The sequence below is a fragment of the Loxodonta africana genome, chromosome 1 (genome assembly GCF_030014295.1).
Source record: "Loxodonta africana isolate mLoxAfr1 chromosome 1, mLoxAfr1.hap2, whole genome shotgun sequence".
NCBI lineage: Eukaryota > Metazoa > Chordata > Mammalia > Proboscidea > Elephantidae > Loxodonta > Loxodonta africana.
Window position 1 is genome coordinate 184,894,847 of NC_087342.1, and position 18,941 is coordinate 184,913,787.

The following is an 18,941-nucleotide window of genomic DNA, read 5'->3' on the forward strand; positions in this document are numbered from 1 at the left end:
CTTCTCTCTTTCCTGATCCTGCTCTTGGGATCTCTAAAGTGGTTCTGTTGTAAAATTAAATTAGTATTTTGGGGTAGGAAAAAGGTTGGGTGAACATTTTTTCTTTATGATAAATTACTTTGGGGGATTTGCTCTGTGAGAAAGCTTAATTATTTTTTTCTATAAAAAAATTCTCTCTAGCATACTAGCTCCAGGGAGAGAACTTCAAAAAGGAGGGAGATTTTGGGGCTGATCATATAGAAGGACCTTCAGATACATGTAATGAATATGGAATAGCTGAGCAAAGAATATCCTTTTTCCTCCCAGTTCAAAAAGTAAAGATTTTCTTTCTTAAAAAAAAAAAAAAAAAACATGGACAGCTAATGAGTAAAAAAAAAAAATAGCCATGGTTAAAATCCTTTAATGTGCTAACTCATCACCATGCCCTCTCCTTCACAGATATATCTACACATTTCAACAGTGTCTGTATCTTTTCTCTTTCCTTAAGGACTTCAGGTGACAATAATAAGGCAACATGGCATTATGGAAAGGCTGAGGTGCAGGTCTGGCTTTTTAACATTTATTGGCTGTGTGAATTAAAGCAAGTGATTAAAGCCCCCTCAGCCTCGGTTTCTACAAGCTTAAAATGGAGACAACAATGTGTACTTCAGAGGTCTACTGTGTGAGGAACAAATAAGATAATGTATGCAAAAAAGGTGGGTAAACTATAAACACATTAGTTATTGCAGAACAGGAAACAAAATAATGCTGTGGTCTTAGAGCTTTTTTAGGTAGGAAAGTTATTAAAAGTTTAAAAAATGAGTCTTTGAATGATATGGGTTCTGAAGATTAAAAAAAAAATTTATGACTGGCTAAACACAATTCCAACTATTGCAGAGCGCTCCATAAATATCTATTCTGAGGTTAGAACAAAAGTTAAGAGCCTTCTTTTTAATAAAAACTAAAACTTTATTTAGGTGGGGTCTAAAATGGTGCAATTGTCAACAGTTTCATTCTACTTGGATCAGCAGTCTATGCCCATGGAAGCAGCAATCAAGAAGTCTAATGACATATTGCGTGGGGCAAATCTCCTGCAAATGACCTCTTTAAACTGTTAAAAAGCAAAGATATCACTTTGATGTCTAAGGTATGTCTGACCCAAGCCATGGTCTTTTCAATTGCTTCATACACATGCATAAGTTGGGTAATGAAAAATGAAAATGGAAGAAGTGATGCATTTGAACTGTGGTGTTGGCAAAGAATATTGACTATATTGTGGACTGCCAAAAGAACAAACAAATCAGTCTTAGAAGAAATACATCCAGAATGATCCTTAGAAGCGAAGATGGTAAGATGTGAACTTCCTTAATTTGGACACATCCTCAGGAAAGACCAATCACTAGAAACAGACATCATGCTTAGTAGAGAGCCAACAGAAACCAGAGAAACCCTCAATAAGAGGGACTGACACAACCCTAACGATGGACTCAAATATTCTAGTAATCATGAAGATGGTGCAGTAAGTAACAGGCAATGCTTTGTTCTGTATACACAAAGTTGCCATGAGTCAGAGCTAATTCAATGGCAACTAACAACAACAACCCCAGATTTTCTGGTAATTCTTAAAAAAAAAAAAAAAAAAAATTATTGCTATGATTCTCTCCTCACTCATCCAGCAGGCATTATGTTTAGAAAAAAGCATAGGAGAAAGTATATTGGATTGGCAGAAAAACTACCACAGATTGAGTTGTGAATCATTTGGGTTCTCTGTACCCTCATTTACCCATTCATCTTTCTACTCATCCTCTCTCTTTTTTGAAATGATTCTACTCAGCCTTCAAAGACCACCTCAAATTCTTCCTACTCCAATAAAGGAATCAATGATGGCTTTAGCTCTTAGCAGCATCTCTTTACTGCACTTCCAAGCCTCTCATTTTGTATGTATCATGTGCTCCTTTGGGTGATTAGTTTCATTTAATGTATACATGTGTTTGCTCCAAACACCCATCCATGCATTCCACAAATACATATTAAGCACCAATTATGTGACGGTGGTTAAGAGCTTGGCTGCTAAGCAAAAGGTTGGCAGTTCAAATCCATCAGCTGCTCCTTGGAAACCCTTTGGGGCAGCTCTACTCTGTTTTATAGGGGTTGCTAAGAGCCAAAATCAACTTGACAGCAATGGGTATGGTTTCGCTATATGCCAGATATTGAGTTAGATAATAGGGATAAGACGGTGAGCAATATATTTATTGTCTCTACCCTTGTATCTTTGGGTGTGTTTTCAGGAAGGATCAGTCCCTGGAGAAGGACATCATGCTTGGTAAAGTACAGGGTCAGTGCAAAAGAGGAAGGCCCTCAAGGAGGTGGATTGACACAGTGGCTGCAACAATGGGCTCAAGCTTAACAACGATAGTGGAGATGGTGCAGGACTGGGCAGTGTTTCGTTCTGAGGTACATTGGGTCCCTGTGAGTCGGAACCAACTTGACGGTACCTAACAACAACATCCTTGTATCTTAGTTCTAATTTATAGTCTGATAAATTAGAATATTGCTCTGTGAAGGTAGGGACTATCTCATCACTGAATCAATGTAATTTTCTTCAGTTCTAACTACTAATTTCTATTTTAAGCCTCATTTTGCCAGGGTAGTAGAAACTAAATGTCAGTGAACTCAGAAATATCTCCCTGTCCCCCTACATTTTCTGGGGGTTGTGTCAAAGTTCCAGAGAGTTTAACTAGAACTAAGACTAAAGGTGGGATGAGAAGGAGTCTGCTGCAGCTCTCTGCTGTCATCTGGTCACATAGGCATCAGCTCAAATAGCCTTTGCCCCACCAGCTGCTTGGTCAGTGGTCCTCATGCTAGACTGGAGATGTCATTTGTTCCACAGGAGATCAGGGGCTGCCTTAACAGCTTCTGTACCACCTCTGGGTACAGAATGCTCATTCTGTGGCTTCTCTACCACTCAGAGACCCTGGAAACTCACAGGCAACCTAAGATCCAATCTGCCTAGACACACCAGGCAGCCATTTATTCTCTGGATCTTGCGTGTTCCCTGTGGGTCTACTTGGAACTTGATGCACAGATCTCTATCTCTCTACCTCTCTGTCTCTTTTTATAAGTATATAATTGACAAACACTAAAGTACGTAAATTTAAAGTGTACAGTTCAGTATTTTGGACATGCGTACACATCCATGAAACTGTTACCACAATCAAGACATGAACATACCCACCATCTCTTAAAGCTTCCTTCTCCCCCTCTGTGTTCCCTCAATATGTACTTTCTTCTCTTCTCTCGGATCTCAAAAACCTCCATTAGGACTGGCCCAGAAAGCAGGTATACGGCCCTCTCTCTGAGAATCTCCATTCATATATTTTCCTCCTTTCCCCTCTGATTCTAGGTCCCTTGCTCAGGACTAGGGATTTTTTATTTTTTAGCTGAGTGGGACATGAGAGGAGGAAGCTTGTCCTTATCCATCATGTTTTCTCTCAAATCTGTGATATATTCTGTGAGGGCCTAAACTGTGGAAACACAGAAGCCAGGAAAGGACTTTTTTTTTCTTTCTGCTCTTATATCATCTCTTGGAGGCAATGAGTACATCACGGTCCAGCTGCTTGCATGGGTAGTGGAAGGTAGGTGGGAAGTGAGTGAATACGGGAGAAGTGAAATATTAGGGAGGGGGGATATAAGCTTATGTTTCAAAAATAGCTTTCTGACATATATCCATAAAGTGTATTTTATTTTGTCCTAGTTAGGAAACTATACACAGTAGGTAAGCAATACATGCTTGTTCAGTGATTGATCCTGCTGACCTGGACATACACAGGAACACAAAGCAGGGTGGCATCTTGCCCAATAGCTAGTGCTGCTAATGAGGTGAGAATAAGCTTGAGGAAAGAGGTCAACAACTTTCTAAAATGTGAGATTTATTTGGTTTGAATTAAACAAACAAAACTCAACAAGAAACCTAGTTTGTCTTATCTTTCTTTAGGGAGGATGGTCAAATAAATTAAAATAAATGAACTCTAAGTAATTCCTTCTCTAAAACAGAATGATCCTATTATACTAAGCTTAACTGGCAAATAAAATTATATGATTCCCCAAGTTGCTAATATTTTGTTTTGTTGTTATATGGAGTAGATAAAGCATATGGGCATTTTAATGTTGATTGTAAGGAAATATGTACAAACTTTCTAGAAAGGAACTTATAATAATTACTTATGATAGTGATGGAGTGCTTGTCATTTGGCATGACTGTGCACAGCCTTCTCTTTAGCAAAAGCAGGAGTAATATTTATTGAATACTCTCTATCTGCCAGGCCCTGTTTTAATTGTTTTGCAGGATTAACTCATTTATATCTTGCTATGAGGCAAGCACTATAATTTTCTCTACTAAAGAGATGAAGAAACTAAAATATAAAGAGGTTAAGTCAAGCTCACGTAGCTAGTCATTGGTGGAACCAGAATTCAAACCTGGTAGATTCAAGCTTTGAACCACTATGCCTTTTACACATATGTTATATAATTTAGTGCTCATAGGAATGCACCTTATGAGGTCAAGTGTATTAACACACATACTACTAAGTGTATTGCAATATAGCAAGTCATTTCAATTTGCTTGTTGCAGCATTTTAGTAGTTAAATACAGTTCTTCACGTGTGGATCTTCTTGTGATAGCAAATTAAATTGGTATGTGACCCCTGCACTTTAATAACATTTGATCCACAGCTAACCAAACAGAAAGTGTAACTTCTTTTGTTTAGAAACAAAATAAGTTGAATTCTCTCTTGTATTAACTCTACATATAAATTTTCTTCACCAAGTATTGATGATGATGGGTTTTGCTTCAAAACCTGTTGTTAGGTGCAATTGAGTTGATTTCAACTCATAGTGACCCCATGGACAGACTAGAACTGCCCTATCTGGTTTTCTAGGCTGTGATCTTTATGGAAACAGATTGCCAGGTCTTTCTCCTGAGGAGCCACTAGGTAGGTCTGAACCATCAGCCTTTCAGTTAGCAGCCAAGTGTTTAACTGCTGTGGCAGCAGGGCTCCTCGACTCATAGTGACCTTATAGGACAGAGTGGAACTGCCCAATCGAATTCCCAAGGAGTGCCTAGTGGACTTGAACTGCTGACCTTCTGGCTAGCAGCTATAGTTCTTAACCACTGCACCACCAGGTTTTCCCTTCAAACTTTAGTGATTCATAAAAGCAGATGAGCAACTTTCAGATTCCTGTGAAAGTTAAAAGCATTGTCTCATTGCATTGTCAGCCCGCTGTCCTAGACCCTTGGCCTAAGTCATGGAACCAAACTATAGGGACACATCTATTCCCAAACCAAATGAATTGACAATTTCTCATTAGATGTTTATTTTTATTTTGTGAATTTGGGCAAGTCACTTACTTTTGAGAGTTTAGCACAAACACAAGTTTTGTTTAAAGAATACCAGTATTTGTATCAGTTGCCATTGCTTTAATTACAACTCATGGTGAACCCATGTGTCTCAGAGTAGAACTGTGCCCCACAGGGTTTGCAATGGCTGATTTTTTGGAAGTAGGTCATCAGGCCTTTCTTCTGAGGTGCCTGTGGGTGGACTCAAACCTCCACTTTCTGTTAGCACCTGAGGGCCTTAGCTGTTTGCATAAGCCAGGGACTCTATGTTTAAAGAGTAATACCATACAAAACAATATACTAGGAGAAATGGGCACATTGAGGTTGGAATTGAGAAGAAACTCTTTTAGTACCAAGGCAAAGCCACAGAAGACATAATTCATGTCCTGAATTGACCTGGGGAGAAATATGGCTAGAGGGGTGCTATGTGAGAGGGCAGAAAAGATGACCCAAAACAGGCAGAATTGAGAGAGACAGGGCTGAGTGAGGTACTGCAGCACCTGTATACCTATATAATTAAGACATTAAGTTTCAATCAATCTATAACACTTTACCTAAAGTTAAAAAAAAGAAAAATCTTTTGATTAGTTGTAGGCTGTTTCCAGAAATGAATCATATAGCATCTGGGGAAGTGCCTCTAGGGGTTTTAAACAAATCCTCTATTAGTCATGAGCAATAGGCTGAGTTATAAAACCACATCTGGAGAATTACATTTCAAGAGACTCATCCTTCCCTTTTATTTCACCAGACGCTGAGCCAGGTGTTTTACATAAATTATCTCATTTGTTTTCTTTGACAACATAATAAGGTAAGTATTATGAATCCCATTTTATAGATGAGAGACCGAAGGCTCAAACAGCTAAATAAATTGCCTATTGTCACTCAGCTCAGACTGAGATTTGACACTAGCTCTGATCAACTGCAATACCTTTGCCGTCTCCGCTGTGCACCTGTAAGAAAGCAGGGGATTGAGTTTAGAGGTGCTCAGAACATTAAAGGAGTGCAACAAAAGAATAGTTATCCTGTGGCCCGGGAAGAGAAGACATGAAGCAGGTTTATGTAGTAGATCTCTTTATAATAAGGTTATATGAGAAAGAGGTGAAAATGTGATGAGTGTGTATGTGGGTGAAGTTGTCTGGAAAGAACAAAATAGAAGAATATAGTAGGTTGGGAAGAAGTCCAAATACTACCAGGTAAATAGGCAGATCTAGGAAAATTATACATGGGGCTTAGGACCTGATTGCTGACTTAATACCCCCTGATGAATGTAGTTTCAAGTACATGCAGGTTAAAGATAATTTAGCTTTGATTGCCTGTAGATGAAAGTGAGTTTTGGGGAAGCAAAATGTATTTTCTTACCTCTTGGGAGCCTTGTGCTCTGCATCAAATAGCTTAAATTAAAGAAATAGCATTGACTTGTGTGTGTGTTGATAAAATTACTATTTAAAACAAACAGAGGACTCCGATTTTTCAGAAGAGCAGGGAACTGGAGATAAAAAATCAGTAAGCTGTGACATCTGCACAGAATCCTTGTCTGAAGTTCAGAAAGGGAAGAGGTTATGTAGAAACTTGTTTATTTTTCCTGAGAGATGTGAGATGTTTCACTCTCATCTAAACCAACAAGCAGAGGAGTGTGATAAATTAGCTAAATAATGTGGTAATTTCCAAGAAAGAGACCTTCACTGGGATGTTTATAGCAAAATGATTCAGACAAATGTAGACCAAAGATGACTCCTGTTTGGAGTCTCAGCACTAGCTAACTAGAGACAGGGATGTGACGGGCTCTCAGGTAAAAAAGGAGTCCTGGTGGTACAACAGTTAAGTGCTCAGCTGCTAACCAAAAGGTTGGTAGTTCAAACCCACCCAGCCACTCCAAGGGAGAAAGACCTGGTAATCTGCTCCCATAAAGATCATAGCCTAGAAAACCCTATGGGGCAGTTCTACCACTATAACACGGGGTTGCTATGAGTGAAAATTGACTTGATGGCACCTAACAACAACATAAACGGGAAAGTCAGTTACCTGCTGCCTTTGAGAAGGGAACCCTTGAGAAGTGACTGCTGAGCTCCTTGAACTGTCGATGAGGTTTGAGGTTGAGTATGAAGATTTCAGATGCATCCAAGAGAATGCCCAACCCCAGGAGAACACCTGTGGAACGGAATCTGGAAGGTCATTTGTGACTGGCAGCTTGTTCCAGATGGGACAGGCCAACAGAGGTGTATCCATCAGAAACCACTCTAGCTAATTTAGGAGAAAGGATAATTATAGGTGATTAAACTGATTACAGAAGCAGTGGGAAAACAGGGGAAACAGAAAATTAAGCTTTTAGGGATGACTTTGAGCTAGCTCATGGCACAGAACTAGATTATCAGAACTGTTGTCATGATAGGGAAACAGCCATGATCTAGAAGAGAGTACAATACGGAAAATACCACAGAAGATCTGAGACGGTGCTTACCAGCAGAAACAAAAAACCACAGAGGTACAGCCACTGTCTCACTTCCGCCTTGTAATTATTACACAAGTCTTGGTAGAACCTAAATCATATCTGGAGCGTTAGCTGCAAAGGAGCTAAGCGTTGTGCACTGACTTCTGGGAAAGTGTCCCAGAAGGAAGCTGGATGGGAGATGTGCTCCTTCACCACTCAGCCCAAGAAGCATCAAGTGTTCAGAGGGGCAGCACCTGCTCTGGGCCAGTGATCTATTGGAGATGTTTGTTGTCTATCATTTTGTTTTATTTTTTTCTTAATGAAAAACTTTCTATGTACACACTGTCAAACAATGAACAGAACTACATTTTACATTTCATAATTTATGTAGACAAAAGATCAGTTACATTTTTTCCACTTCCCTGGAAGGGACGATTTTTATAATGGGTTATTTGGTGGAAAAGGGTTTTAGAAAGTAGAGGGCAAAGTATGTGTTTTGCATGGATTAAGCCCTGTGCCCCAAATACTACACTCCTCTTGACCCTTACTTTTTTTTTTTTCCTTGACCCTTACTTTAGACGCTAATTGCTCAGAGTGTGTTGTGCCCAGGTCACAGAGAACCGAGTCACTTAGGAGCTGTGATGGGTTAGTGAAAGCAGGGGGGCTTTTGACGGAAGCAATCAATTTCTCCTATTATTTAATTTCCGTAACTTGCACAGAAAAAGGATAACATAAAAAAACTAGGGTCTTTATTGTGCCTTCTTAACCCCTAAAAAAAAAATTTTTTTTTAACCCCTACCCATGTGGAGGAATCCATGTACCCTCTCAAATGTTTTTAAGTTGATATCTAAATTTTTTTTATGATAATTTCATATGGTTGTAAAAGATACACTTTTTAGCATGTTGTAATTGTTATATTTTAAAGGAAAACTACTACATATCTCTTAAATGTATCCAATACAATCTAAGGTTAAAAAAAAACACAAAAATTTAGAACAATTCTATGGACGTGTTGAAATAGTTCCAGATAATACTCAATTCCTCAGATTTCTTACATCTCTATCCTCCCTCCGCATTTCTTCTCTGGGATTTGGCTGGATCGGTTTGTGTGCAAAGGAGAGGCTGAATTTACTTAACCTCCTGGCAGGAGAGTAGAGTGACTTCCCAAAGGACAAATTGGTGAGTGGGGGAAAGGTAGCCCCACCCTCTGCAGTCATTTGAGTAGGGAAAAACTGCGCCAGAAAGGGAGGAAATCGGGACATGGCTGGCTGTTTTAAATTCTTTGCACATTCAGAAGAGGAAGAATTTTCTCTTTTCCCCTCCATGTCGTATCCTTCTACCACAATGCTGTATGTTTCATAGCTTAGTTGTCATAATCATCTCTATCCCAGTAGACTTCAAATTCTTTTGTCTGAATAACCTCAAAATGATTTTGAAATCCTATAAACCCCATCACACATTTTAAAGTTATTGTCTAAAATTTATCATTACAACTTCAGTAGTTGCAAAGGATATTATTTCTGGCATATTGCAAGTATGGATATGTTTAAAGAAAATTGTTAAAACACTTTTTAAAATGTGCACAATATAATCTGAGTATGTTTATGATTTGACCTTGCTGTCATCCAATTAAAATATATGAGCAAGTTCTTCTTTAACAATAATTTTACATTGTTCTTTCCCCCCTAAAACTTATATTTTCATTCTATTTCTCCCGCAAGATTATACCATACTTTTTAAAGTAGAAGCACCTAATATTCAGGGTAAAAAAATCTCTATTATATTATTCCAACGATAAAATTGAAGCATGTACTTCTGAGCATAAAATATTTCATTGCTAATCAAAATATGAGGATCCCTGATGGCACAGTGGTTAAGTGCTAACCAAAAGGTGGTTGGAACCCACCAGCCTCTGGGGGAGAAAGGTGTGCCAATCTCCTTCAGTAAAGATTGATTCAATTCCAATTTTTCATTTTTTTTTAAAGATATAGATGCTTCAAACAACTTATTCACATACATAAAACAGAAAACCAACAACAACCAGTTTCTGTTGAGTCAATGCCAACTTTCTGCTGGCATAGCACACCTTACACAGAATGTCTGATTCATGGCATCCTTGGCTTTCAAGCCTCAGAATAAAAAAGCCCTAATTATGCCAGATGTGGGCACCAGCAGAGTGGGTGATAGTGGTGGTGTTTTATCTCTCACATCAGATTCTCTGCCAAAAGGTAAGAAATTTTTCCCCACAGGATTGAAAGTCCCCCTAAAATGTTAAAAGTAATGTATAGAATTGGACAAGATGACATCTTGATTACTGTAACTTGAGCTGAGAATAGACTAGTACCCGGAGATGAGTTGGATGAACATTTTAGGCTTTGCCCATAACTCAAGATGCATAACCAGCCGCTAGATATCTTAAAGGGAATTTTTAGTCTCTGACATACATTTTACATGTATTTACGTGTATATAATATAATGCACGAGTGTGTATACATATATACCTACTCTTTACTTTTTTTTTTTACTTATTGACTATTTCATTATCTGACATTTCACATTTACGACAATAGTAAAAAATCTACTGTCCAACTATTTTGCCCTTTAACAATGTATGTCTGGCAGTAATGTATGCTGAGGTGTGAGGTGAGATTATCATTGGCTCTGATGGTTAAGGTTGTGTGCCAACTTGACTGGGCCATAATTCTCAGTGTTTGGGCAATTATGTAATGATGTAATTTGGAAGTTATGTAATGATGTAGATAGACATCCTTCATTTTGTGGTCTAATGTGGATATTCTCCATTTTCACATAATGCTGATTTTCGTGTAACGACCTGGTCTTTGGAACTTAATCATGTCAATAAGTGAGGAGTGGGTGTATATGCATGTATATATGTGCATGCATATATATATGTGTGTATAAGATACAAGAAAATGTGGTATCTATATATAGATATCTATATCTATATACCTATAGGTATCTGGCTGTGCAGGACAAAAGACCTATCTGCTCCCATACAAGAAACCCTATGGGGCAGTTCTACTCTGTCCTGTAGGGCCACTACAAGTTGGAATTGACTTGATGGCACGCAACAACAACAACAACAACATATATCTATATCTATAAAAAAAAAAAATAGTCTCTAAATATCACATTTTCCTCTCTTATGAATGTCAAGGGGATGTTGTTTAATAATGGATGTTTCCAATAGTTTTGATATTTGGAATTTTTTGTCCTCATTTATTTCTACAATTTCACTGATGTATAATTGAAACACATTAAAAATGCACATTTTGATTAGTTTTGATGTAGGCATATACCTGTGACGTCATCACTACCATCAAGATAACAAACATTTCCATAGCCTCCAAAAATTTCCTCATGCCCCTTAGTAAGTTATCATTACTTTTCTCCCCAATTCCAAGGCAGCCACTGACTTGCTTTTCATCTTCATAGATTAGTTTATGTTTACTAGAATTTTATATAAATGGAATCATGTATTATATACGTTGTTTTTTTTTAACTTGGCTTCTTTCACTCAGCATAATGATTTTTAGGCTCGCCCATGCTGTTTTGTGTATCAAGCCACCAGTGTTTCAAATACCAGCAAGGTACCTATGGCAGACAGATCTCAACCGCTTTTCCAGACGAAGGCAGACTAGGAAGAAAGACCTGGTGATCTACTTCCAAAAATTAGACAGTGAAAACACTGCGCATCACAGCAGAATATTTCCCAACACTCTGCTGGAAGACGGACGAGCCCCTAAGCTGGAAGGCACTCAAATACACGGTGGCTGCAGCGTGGACTGGAGCGTACCAAGAATTGTAAACACTGTGCAGGACTGGGCAACGTTTGCTTCTGTTGGATGCGGGCTCGCAGTGAGTCAGAGCGGACTCAATAGCAACTAACAATTCTATTATACAGATATGCCGTAATTGATTTATGAATTTGAGTTGTTTCCTTTTTTTACTTGGTGGCAACAGGTTAAGAAGCACTGAATTTGTCAGCATAAAGTTGTTCACAGTGTTTTGTTATTCTTTTAATATACGTTGTACATTTGGTGATAACCCTTTTTTTCATTCCTAACGTTGGTGGTTAGTGCTCTCTTCCTTTTTATTTTTTAGATAAGTTGAACTAGAGATCAGTCAAACTACTGTATTTTGGCTTTCTATTTCATTGATTGCTGCTCGTCTTTACTGTTTTCTCCCTTTGGCTTCCTTTGGGATTACGTTGCACTTCCTTTTCTACTCTCTTAAGGTGGACTTTTAGGTCATTAATTTTAGCTTAAAGATAAAAGATTATTTCTGATATAAGCATTTAAGGCTACACGTTTTCTCCTAAGCACTGCTTTAGCTACAGCCCATAGATTTTGACATACAGTATTTTCATCATTATTCAATTAAAAATATTTTCTAGTTTCCCTTCTGATTTTTTTCTTTGTTCCACAAATTATTAGAAATGTTATTACTACTGGGGTTTTTCTAGATACCTTATTTTTTATTTCAATTCTGTAGTGATTACAGAATATACTTTGTATGATTTTGATCCTTTTAAATTTATTAAGATCTGTTTTATGGCCTGGCATTATGTTCTGTTTTGGTGAATATGCCATATGCTTTTAAAAGAATCTGTATTCTGCAGTTTTTGGTTAGCTGGTTCTATAAATTTCATAGTTGATGGCATTATTCATATTTTCTCTGTCTTTACAGTTTTTAAGTTGTTCGTTCAGGTTACTGTGAGAGAACCATTGAAATCTCCTGTGATATTTGTAGTATTGTCTATTTCTCCATTTCATTGTATTAATTTTAGCTTCATGTATTTTGACAATCTGCTGTTAGGCACAAATGTGTATTTTTTTATGTCTTCATGAATTTTTCTTTCTATGATGATATCTTTCTCATTATTTTTAATAATGTATTTGGTCTTAAAGTCTTTTTTATTTAGTATTAAAATATCCACTCAGTTTTATTGTGCTTACTGTTTGTATGGTACATTTTTTCTATCCATTTACTTGCAAATTATCTGTGTCTTTCTTTAAAGTGTACCTCTTTCAGGAAGTATAGAGTCATGCTTTTTTTTTTTTCATCAACTAGATCAATTTCTGGAGCCCTGGTGGCACACTGGTTAAGCATTAAGACTGTTAACCAAAAGGTCGGCAGTTCGAATCTACCAGCCACTCTGTGGAAAACATATGGGGCAGTTCTACTCTGTCCTATAGTTCTATTCTGTCCAGAACTGACTTATCAGAAATGGGTTTGGTTTGATTAGTTTTTGTTTTTAGGTCAATTTCTGCCTTTGGAGAGATGGACAGAGAATAAATATTTAGTGCATAACATTTTAAAGAATATCAGCTTTATTGAGAAGTAATTTACATACCATAAATTTCATTCTTTTAAAGTATAAAACTCAGTGCTTTCTAATATATTCACAACATTGTGTAACCATCACCATCTAATTTCAGAATATTTTCATCACACAAAAAGAAACCCTGTACTCATTAGCAGTCACTCCCATCCCCACCTGCTCCTAGACCTTAAAAAAAAAAAAAATTTTAACCACTAATTACTTTCTGTTTCTATGACTTTTCCTATTCTGGACATTTCATATGAATATAATCATACAGTATGTGGCCATTTGTGACTGGCTTCTTTTACTCACCATAATGTTTTCAATGTTCATTCATGTTGAGGTTTATTTCTTTTTATTGATGAGTAATATTCCATTGTGTGGATACGTTGTTGTCGTTGGTAAGTATTGTGGAGTTTGTTTCGACTCACAGCGACGGTACAGGACAGAGAAGAACTGCTCTATCGGGTTTCCAAGGAGCGACTGGTGGATTCGAACTGCCTACCTTTTGGTTAGGAGCTGAGCTTTTAACCAGTGTACAACTAGGGCTCCTGTATTGACATACCACATTTTATTCATCTGTTAATCAGTTGATGGACATTCGAGTAGTTTCCTTGTTTTTTGTCTATCATGAATAATGGAGCCCTGGTGGCACAGTGGTTAAGAGCTCAGGCTGCTAACCAAAAGGTCAGCGGTTCGAATCCACCAACAGCTCCTTGGAAACCCTATAGAGCAGTTCTACTCTGTCCTGTAGGGTTGCTATGAGTCAGAATCAACTTGATGGCAAGGGGTTTGGATTTTTGGTATCATGAATAATACTGCTCTGTATATTTGTGTACAGGTCTTAGTGTGGACATACGTTTCCATTTCTCCCGAGTATATAACTAAGGGTAGAATTGCTGGGTATTGTTCACATAGTAACTCTATGTTTAACATTTTGAGGAACGGCCAAACTGTTTCCAAAGTGTTTGTATATTTTTAATATCCTACCATCACTGTATAAGAATTCAGTTCAAAAATTTCCATTTGATTATTTTTATAGTATGTATTCCTTTAAGAATGCCTATCATTTCATTCATGCTATTTGCTAATTCCTAGAACATAGTAATGATAGCTGCTCTAAACTCTCTTTCTGATAATATCAACCCTTGGGTCCTTTTGGGAATAGCATCTGTTTATTGACTTCCACATTTTCCTGGTTCTTGACGTATTGAGTAATTTTGGATTTTATCATAGACAATATAAACATTATGCTGTCCAGACTCTGGGTCTAGTTACAGTCTTCTGGAGAATGTTGATGTTTACAGGCAAACAACTTGCTTAGACTAAGATCACGTGGGCAGTGGTTCAAATCTCAGTTTACTTCTCAAAGGCTTTACTTTGCTAGTTTGGATCAGTCCTAGACACTCATAGATGAGAGGTAAGTCTGGAAAATGTGTTCACAGATTTAGGGAATCCCCTTTTCCAACTCTCAATGCTCTGGGATTCCCTCCTTCCCTACTCGCTAGCCTACAAGGTGTATTTTCCTGGCTTCTCTGGCCAGAAATATGGGGCTCCCTGAAAGTTTTGTGACCATTGCCACTGCCAAGCCACTTTATGAAGCTTGGGGCAAAGCTGTGGCAAGGGAGAGGAGAAGGGAAATATCTCTCACTCTCTCTCTCAAGTTTTGAGTCCTCTCTGCAATCTTCTTGCTGGTTTTCACTCTGTAGAATCCTCAGTAGTTGTTTTCAGAGCCCTCTAGTAGTTGGCAACTGTAATGGATTGAATTGTGTCCCCCCAAAATATGTGCCAACTTGGTTAGGCCATGTGTGGTTGTCCTCCATTTTGTGATTTTCCTATGTGTTATAAATCATAATTTCTGTCTGTGGTTAAAGAGGATTAGGGTGGGATGTAACACCCTTGCTCAGGCCACATCCCTGATCCACTGCAAAGGCAGTTTCCTGGGGGTGTGGCCTGAACCACCTTTTATCTTACAAGAAATAAAAGGAAAAGGAAGTGAGCGGAGAGTTGGGGACCTCATGCCACAGGGACAGCAGCACTGGGAGTAGGATGAGTCCTTTGGACCTGGGGTTCCTGTGCTGGAACCTCCCTCTAGAGCCGGTGGAGAGAGAGGGCCTTCCCCTGGAGCTGACGCCCTGAATTTGGACTTATAGCCTACTAGACAGTGAGAGAATAGATTTCTCTTTTTTAAAGCCATCCACTTTTGGTATTTCTGTTATAGCAGTGCTGGATGACTAAGAGAGCAACGGAGTTTTAAGCTGGTACCAGAACAACCCCTCTCCCATAATGCTTTTAATGAGGATAACAATATTCTCAGTAAGGAGTGTTTGTAAAGAAAAGTTTGGGGTTCAGCTACAGGAATAACTGTGTTGTTGTCTTCTTTGCTTTTCACTTCTTTTCTGATTATTTCTCTAACCTTATGCTGGCTCCTCTCCCTTCAAGATACAAGGTACCGTCATGTTTATGGCTATCTTTTTAGTGTCTGCTATTAATATCTTTTCCCAGCCAGTTCTCATGTCTTTCTTAGTGTTTTCTCAGCTCTGTTAAAAATCACATTTTCTCAGAAATCTATTTTAACTTAGTTATCAGGGGAAATCCACTTGATAAACTAACTCTTTATAAGGTGCCATTGTCTGATAACAGTTATCTGTTCAGTCAGTATTCCACCCCTGGCTTTATGTATTCTTTTAGATGGAAAATTTGGATTAAATCTAAAGCATTATCTTCTCTTACCTCTAATAGTAAGATTTTAAACTTCAATATCAGGCACTTAAGGAGATAGTTTTAAGGACAAAGAAGAATCTTCCTCAATTCAGCAGGAACATTTTACCTAAATATGAGGATAATCATGATTAGATATTATGTGGTAATTCTTATATTCACATCTTATAAGAAGGACCTGTATGATAATTAAAAAAAATCTTATTAGTAATAAAAATAAATGTATATTTTATTAATGGTTAAGACTTTTTACTCTAATTTTTGTATTCAGCAATACAAAAAATAGGAATCTCTCAGGAACAGCTAGGATTATCTTTTTATTATTTCTTTCATCATGACCTTTAAAGTGTCATTAAATACTTCTACTAAATGAAAGGAAGCTGGTAAATATAAGGAACTGTGAAAAATAGATGGCTTAAATATAAGTTTAAAAATTCTAAAAATTATGCAGATCTATTTTTCGACCTTTATCCCCCAAGCCATACACGCCTGTCTCTGAGAAATTTCTAGAATGTAAATCTAGTTTTACAGTTATAGGTTATCTTTTTCTTACTGCCTAGAGTAAAGTATGAATATATTGGCCATTAGCATAGCATTCAGGCAATATAATTAACAGATCCTTAAAATTTAGCTCAGGTATCACTCACTCTATAAAGTTCTCCCTGATTCTCCCCACCCCCTCAAAAAAGAATCAGGCTCTTCACTGCGTATAAATCTAAAAAAAAATTATCATATCGTATTTTAACTGTTTGCTTGTCAGTCTCCCCCACTGGACTATGGTAGCCTTCAAGTCAGAATCTCTGTTTTACTCAATTTTTGCTTCTTCAGAGTCATAGTTAATCTTCATTTAGTGTTTATCCAAAGGAAACATGGAAAAAAAGGGATAGAAAGAAGATGGATAGCACCAGGGTTGTTATGGTCTGGAGTGGGCTAGGCATGGGACATCCAGTTGTCAGACATTCAAGTGAGTGGTAACAAAGTAAAGATTGAAAATTCAGAGCCTAGAGTTCTTATCATGTGGATAAGAGAAGCCAGTGAGTTTGTGTTTGCTCTGGGAGGTTTGTGTTTATTAAGGAGGTAAACAATTCAACGAATCAACAAGAGAGACAAGGTGGGCAAAGAGAGAATGAGTGAGCCAGGCACCCACCACAGGAAACTATAGGCCTGAGGAAATTCTGATTTCAAGGGAATTCTGACACAGTGGCTGAGGGGACAGAACAATGGCTATCAGTTTCATTTTCTGATTCTGTCTTTAAAAATAGACTTTGAGATTTCATTTTCATCCCTAGTTTTGGGTTATTTGGAAGATTCTCTGGGGACAGTGAATTACTTGAAACAGCAAAGCACTTATTCAGTGTCCAGTGTGTGCAGACAACTATGCAAGGTGCTGTGTGCAATGCTAGAAAAAAGCTCAATGAACAAAAAAATCTGCTTTAGGCAAAAGCAATGACCTCTCTGTGTGTGTGACTTCAAGTGGGCTGAAGTAATGTGCTTCAAGCTTGGCCTGGCAGGAATCCATGTTGTGGAACAGCTTAAATAATAAAAGAATATATTGGAGGAAAATTCAACAAAGACTTGAAAATCAATTAAGGTTTAGAGGTTAGGGTAGGCAAAGCATTTTCCACCTGTGGTTTATACTTTTTTGCTTTTCTCCAGCAAGATATGGGGCTAGATCTACCATATGGTAAATAGAAATTTATTAACCCCATTTGAGAAACTAGTTATTCAATAGCTCAGTTCAATAAACCTCTTTAAATGCCTTCCATGTGTCCAGTATTATGCCAAATGTAGTGGAGGATAAAAGACAATTCTTGGCATTATCTTGCCTTTGAAAGTTTATTGAGTGAGATGACAAATGAAACAGTATGAAAAAATAATAAGGTTTTCAACAAAAATCTTAAATGAATTTAACAAAAAGCCAACAAAAGCACCGATGTATGTAATTACCCCTTGCTTTCTCAGATTATACCAGTCATGGGGAAAATCAAGGACTTGGATGACCATTGCTATGGCTTTTGAATCCAAGCCCCTACTTGGTTTTGTTCCTGTTCTCTGAGATTCTTTTCCCTCTCCTGGGTTCAGGGGATTCTTAGGTAATTTGGTACAATTATCTTGGCTTTTATGTTTGTTCTTGGCTGTGGCTACCCAAGTGCTGGTACTCTGGGCATTCCCAGGGAGGGCTGGGCCTCCCACCCTTTCATGGGCAATAGGAGAGGAATAGAGCAGCCTGTAAGCACAGAATGGGTGAATTTGGAGCAGGTGGAGTGGGCACAGTGAAGAAGCAAAGCTTTTCAGCTTATATAGTATTGTTATAATTCACTTTACTTCTCTCGAGGTTGAGGAGAAATTTTTTTGTCCAGTAATGACAGCTCTATGACCAACCTTAGATAGTCTTGTCTTAGATGACCACAGCTGTTGATGTTTCAGTTTCACAGCAAGTGATGTCAAATAACTTAGAACACATTTTCCAGGGGTGCTTTACTAGACCTTTAACTGCAAGGAACAAAACCCACTCAAGCTCTCTGCTTAGCCTTGGTCGTGACTCCCACCTTCCCTGCCCTGTCTGTTGTTGTCTGAGTGAATTTAAACAGTCAAGTTAAATCAAGCTGAGTAATCATGGCAGAAGGTGGATTCAATCCATGTGAATGTGTTTGCTGTCATGAATGTGCGATAAGAAGGCTAATCAATTCATTGAGGCAGTCCCAGTCCTACTGCACAGACACAGAATATCCTCAGGAATTACCAGGACTGTCTGGTGATAATGGTATAGTATTACCATGATCTTGATGGCCTGGAAGATTATTGCAGTGATCTTGTTCTTACTGAGACCTCCTAATCTAAGAGGATCCAAAATTACCTGGAGAACCAACCAGTCCTCATAATGGACAAGATCCTGTGGACTAAGTTTGTGATACCATACCCGCTGCCGTTGAGTCGATTCTGACTCATAGCGACCCTAAAGGATAGAGTAGAACTGCCCCATAGAGTTTCCAAGGAGTGCCTGTGGATTTGAACTGCTGACCTTTTGGTTAGCAGCCAGCCGTAGCACTTAGCCACTATGCCACCGGGGT

At 38.1% G+C, this 18,941-nt stretch overlaps 1 pseudogene; it reads left to right on the forward strand.

Annotated features, from left to right (window-relative positions):
• The first annotated feature begins 17,400 nt into the window (after window positions 1-17,400).
• Window positions 17,401-18,843, forward strand: LOC111750353 (small integral membrane protein 14-like; annotated as a pseudogene).
• Window positions 18,844-18,941: the final 98 nt, after the last annotated feature.